Source organism: Lactuca serriola, chromosome 1, assembly GCF_051521515.1.
Source record: "Lactuca serriola cultivar US96UC23 chromosome 1, Lser_US96UC23_V15, whole genome shotgun sequence".
Taxonomy (NCBI): Eukaryota; Viridiplantae; Streptophyta; class Magnoliopsida; order Asterales; family Asteraceae; genus Lactuca; species Lactuca serriola.
In genome coordinates, this window is record NC_136408.1 from 199058481 (window position 1) to 199064480 (window position 6000).

A 6000-nucleotide genomic window follows, 5' to 3' on the forward strand; every position below is an offset into this window, starting at 1 on the left:
AATGAAACCGTTGTCCAACAGCTCCTGAAGTTGTGTCATGAGCTCCTTCATCTCCGTCGGTGCTAATCGGTAAGGTGTTTTTGCTATTGGTGTTGTTCTTGGTAACAAGTCTATACGAAACTCCACTTGTGTATCAGGTGGTAATCTGGGAAGATCTTCGGGAAAGACTTCCGGATAATCACACACAACCGGTATATTCTGCACCTCCTTCTTCTCCTTCTTAGCTTCGATTACGAATGCCAAGTATGATGCACATCCTTTGGAAAAACATTTCCTGGCTTTCATCAGGGAGATGATTCCAGAATTCACTCTGCGTTTATCCCCGTACACCATAAATGATTCCTTTCCGGGTGGGTTTATCCTTACTATTTTCTTTCGGCATTGAATCTCAGCATCATTGGTGCTAAGCCAATCCATACCCAAAATGATGTCGAAACCGTTTAACTCTATGGGTAATAGCTCTTCGTGGAATTCGTTTCTGTTTAGGTCAATGATGATGTTCCTAATACGATTACTAACAAGTACGAATTTGCCACTGGCAACTTCTACAATCAGGGCATTATCTAGTTTTTCTACAGGCAATGCTAATTTCCCACCAAATTTATGCGACACAAAAGAGTAGTTGGCTCCGGAATCAAATAGTATATTTGCAGGCAAACCATTTACAAGAAAGGTACCTGAAGCGACGTCTTCTGCCTCCTTCGCAGCCTTGAGCGTCATCTGGAAGGCTCTTGCCTTTGGCTTCGGTGGAATGTTGGGCCTTCCCGCATCTTTCTTCTTTGGGCAATCCTTGGCAAAGTGCCCTTCCTCACGACACTCGTAGCACACCCTTTTGTTCATGGTGCACTCATTGGCATAGTGCCCCGTTTTCCCATACTTGTAGCAGGTTACTTCCTCACCAGATTTTCCTGAGTGCTTCTTCTTGCACTTCTCACACCATTTAAATTCATTTCCTCCCTTGAACTTCTTTGAACCGAACTTGCTCTTCTTTTTGTTGGGTTTAGCAGATCCTTCAAATTTCCTCTTCTCGCCAACCTCGACTTTGCTGGCAGCTCTTCCCTTAATCATGTCCTCCACAGACTTGGCAGCCCAGATAGCTGCCTCCAGAGTAGGTGATTGACGCACTGGAACCACGTACTCCCATGGAAGTCCCTTTGCGTACTTATCAATTTTCGTCAGCTCATCCGGAACAAGACGCAAGGCAAACTCCATCTTTTCTGTGAAGTTGTTCATGTATTCATCGATTGACATGCTCCCCTTCTTCAGGGTTAGAAATTGGTTCTCTAGCTCGAGCAGGTTTTGAGCTGAGCAATACTTTCGTTTGAATTGCACCAGAAATTCTGCCCATGTCAGTTGCAGGGGCTTGTTGGGGCTTAAAGTCTTCCCCAAGGTATTCAACCAACATACAGCGCCTCCTCGAAACTGACGCACTGCAAACGTGGTATGTAGCTTCCCTCTGCAACTGCATATCATGAAAGCTAACTCCATTTCTGAGATCCAATCCATGACCCCGATTGGATCTTCCTTTCTCGTGAAAGTCGATGGCTTGCAAGTCTGAAAATCCTTGTACTTGCATCCATTTCTCTCGACTCCGTCATCTTGGTTGTTTTGTTGAACTATTGGTGGGTTGACTTGACCAACAGTTCCACTATAGTCTCCCTCCTCAGTCTTCCCTTCGTTCAACTCGGGCTGTTCGATCTGAATAGTTGCTTCCTCTCGATTTTGCTGGAGCAAACGTCTGGTTTCCTCCATTTGACGATCCAACATCGCTTGGATCGTCGCTTGCACTCCGGCCATCGTGACTGGTTCAGGTGCAACTTCTTCTACAATAGGTATTTGCTGAACCAGTGGGGGTTGGTTCCTATCTCCATTTGCGTTTACGTTTCCGCTACGGGTCCTTGCCATCTTGATCTATACACCAAATAAGGTGAATTTAAATCTTTACTTAGGATAGACGTTTAAATCGTCCTTATCACTCCGAAACGTTTACATGCTAGTTCTAATATGGTAGTCGTACGTTTAGAATCCTAAACACATAAGGTTTTCAGATCCGGTCGGCAACAGACCATAGATCCGAACAAATAACAGCATATCATGCACAAAGCATTCAACACATAAAAAGCATTTTAGGGACAATTCCTAAAATAAGCTAGTGCTCACACCTCACAATCATCGCTTAACATTCTAAGTTTAAGTCTAGAAATCCTACAAATTCCTAGTTCGCTTAAAGTAATGCTCTGATACCAACTGTGACATCCCCAAAATCACGGCCAGAAAAGACCGGTGTGTTTATGCTTTGTTTAAAAATCAGAGTAACATTTTAAATAAAAGTGTTGTGGAATTTTTCCCAAAATAAAATATGATAAGATTTATCAAAAGCATTTCCATAGAAATGTATTTCATTAAAAGACTTGGCATGTCATGTTCGTACAGATCAAAAGCATAAACAGTACAATATAAGCCTTACTACATTATTTCATATTTACAGGCCTATATCTGTAATCCCTCGTCCAAACATCATATCTATGCTCAAGCGCCGCTACCTGTAATACATAAAACTGAGTGGGTCAGGCTTGGGAGCCTGGTGAGCACATAGGGTTTTAAACCCACAATAAATAAGTTTATTAACTTCATTAAATTAAACAAACCCGATTACATGTTCCCGTTATCCTCACATTACATCCCTAAGCATCTATCATAAGGGACCTATCCTAAGCATTATCATCGGGACGGACACTACTGCTAAGGGGATTCCTCAGCAATAAATGTCCTTAAGGCAACCATGTGGGGGATGGAGTACATCTGGTGAGCACACAGTTTAAATAAACACACAGTTCGAATAAACACCTATAGGTTGCGAGCCTGCTAGTGTTCCACTGAACTGTCTAGAATAGTCTGTGGTCGTTATCTATACTCCGCTAGATGACTGGATCATCAATAACATCTATAATGAGGCCTCTCATTATTTTATTTTGTCACACAGCAACTATTACATCTACCCATGTTTTACCCAACACATTTTGTAAATATAAAATACATATACAGTTTAAATCATTACAAACATGTATAAAACGTTCATCCAGCATAGATAGAAAGTATTCAGATAATATGCACACATAGCACGTAATTTATATAAAATACTTCATATCTATGTGTAAGCTGAAAGTAACTATGCACTCACTTGAAAGGTGGTGACTCAGCACTCGGACAGCGCTTCGATACTCTCAAAACGATTTTCCTTCGATAAAACCTAGTATCGATAAGGGTTTAGTCTAACGATAACCGCGACAAATTAATAGTCTGACTATTATTATTATTATACAAGCATTAATAACACTCAATATAACTCATAATAATAGCCCAAATAATTATTTTAAGGACCTAATAACATTCCTATAATTATTTGAAAGCTATATTAAAAATTGCGTAAGCGTAGCACACTTACAACGAATTTTATCAAAAACCGGAACTTAATTGGAGCAGCGTTTTGAAACCGAAAGACTCTTTTTCTCAGGACTCCGGGATCCTCAGGGCTTCCCTCATTGTAACGCACGGGTTTCAGGGCTAAGCATTTTTTTCAATGTAATAGTCTAGGTCAACTATTGTAACTCTTTTTTAAGTAATAAAGATGAAATATTTGAGTATTATGTGAATTATGAGTGTTTATGTGTTTATTATTTAATTATAAATGTATAATTAATAAAGAATAAAAATAAGCGTCAAAATTAAAGTGTGAGATAAGCGCGATATCTTTATGTAAAGTTGTAGTGGTCGAAACAAGGATTCCGGGGATATAAGGAACGCCGAAATCCGAGTTATAACGAAGAAGTTATGACCCGTTGAAGTTTCGCGACAGAACCGGCACGATACCGGAAAGCGTAAATAGTGAATTTACGATAGAGCGAGATTTAGCCTTAGGAATCTAAACAAAAGTTGTAGAGTATGTTCCCACCTTCGCGTGGATATAAAGAACGTCGAAAATGGAGCTCGTATGCGAAAGTTACGAATTTTTAAAGTTGAAGCATGAAATTGCGAAGTCTGTTGCGAGGTTGATTACGTGGTTGCATCTGGGTCGTTGCTTGTTGACCAAGGCTTCGCTTCGGATTGTGACACGCCACCCTCGCAGTACGCCCCGCGTAGGTCCGATCTGATCCATCCGATGGAGTGCAAGACAGTTGGGTCCGAGCTGGTGGTCTTATCCGAGGAGTATGCCCAGCGTAGTCCGAAGCCAGCAGCCTATAAATAGTTGCGAGGGCAGCCTTCATTTTTCACACCATTCTCCTTCTCTCTCTAAAATGCTTTCTCTCTCTAGCTCCCAAACCACCCCTAAGCCCTATATAAAATCCCTAGCTCCTGAGGGAAGCCCCGAGGCTCCCGGAGTCCCGAGAAAAAGAGTCTTTCGGTTTCGAAACGCTGCTCCAATTAAGTTCCGGTTTTTGATAAAATTCGCTGTAAGTGTGCTACGCTTACGCAATTTTTAATATAGCTTTCAAATAATTATAGGAATGTTATTAGGTCCTTAAAATAATTATTTGGGCTATTATTATGAGTGATATTGAGTGTTATTAACGCTTGTATAATAATAATAATAGCCAGACTATTAATTTGTCGCGGTTATCGTTAGACTAAACCCTAGTGGTATTGATACTAGGTTTTATCGAAGGAAAATCGTTTTGAGAGTATCGAAGCGCTGTCCGAGTGCTGAGTCACCAGCTTTCAAGTGAGTGCATAGTTACTTTCAGCTTACACATAGCTATGAAGTATTTTATATAAATTACATGTTATGTGTGCATATTATCTGAATACTTGCTATCTATGTTGGATGAACGTTTTATACATGTTTTCAATGATTTAAACTGTATATGTATTTTATATCTACAAAATGTGTCGGGTAAAACATGGGTAGATGTAATAGTTGTTGTGTGCCAAAATAAAATAATGAGAGGCCTCGTTATAGATGTTATTGATGATCCAGTCATCTAGCGGAGTATAGATGACGACCACGGACTATTCTAGACAGTCCAGTGGAACACTAGCAGGCTTGCAACCTGTAGGTGTTTATTCGAACTGTGTGTTTATTTAAATTGTGTGCTCACTAGATGTACTCCATCCCCCACATGGTTGTCTTAAGGACATTTATTGCTGAGGAATCCCCTTAGCAGTAGTGTCCGTCCCGATGATAATCCTTAGGATAGGTCCTTTATGATAGATGCTTAGGGACGTAATGTGAGGATAACGGGAACGGGTAATCTGGTTTGTTTAATTTAATGAAGTTAATAAACTTATTTATTGTGGGTTGAAAACCCTATGTGCTCATCGGGCTTCCAAGCCTGACCCACTCAGTTTTATGTATTACAGGTGGTGGCGCTTGAGCATAGATATGTTGTTTGGACGAGTGATTACGGATATAGGCCTGTAGATATGAAATAATGTAGTAAGGCTTATATTGTATTGTTTATGCTTTTGATCTGTACGAACATGACATCCCAAGTCTTTTAATGAAATACATTTCTATGGAAATGCTTTTGATAAATCCTTATCATATTTTGTTTTGGGACAAATTCCGCAACACTTTTATTTAAAATATTACTCTGATTTTTAAACAAAGCATAAACAAACCGGTCTTTTCTAGCCGTGATTTTGGGGATGTCACAGTAAAATCATGAACACTTGCACATACTCACGGTTATGATGATGATGGTGGTAGGATTTTATCCAAAAATAACATGCATGCTGTAGATGGTGAAGTCTCATGACGTAATCCTAAGTCAAAATCAAGGAAATGCAATTTTCTACAGGTTTTGGGTGAGAAACACCACATGCATCCAAAGTTTTCAATCAAAAACGATTTTTGAACATTTCAAACTCATGAATGGTCTTCAGACTAACATGCATGTGATGATTTTCAAGATTAGATGCTAGATCATCAAAGTATGTTGTTAAAAGCTTTCAAATATGTTCATGAAGGATTTATTCCCAAATAAATATCTAAAACTCCTT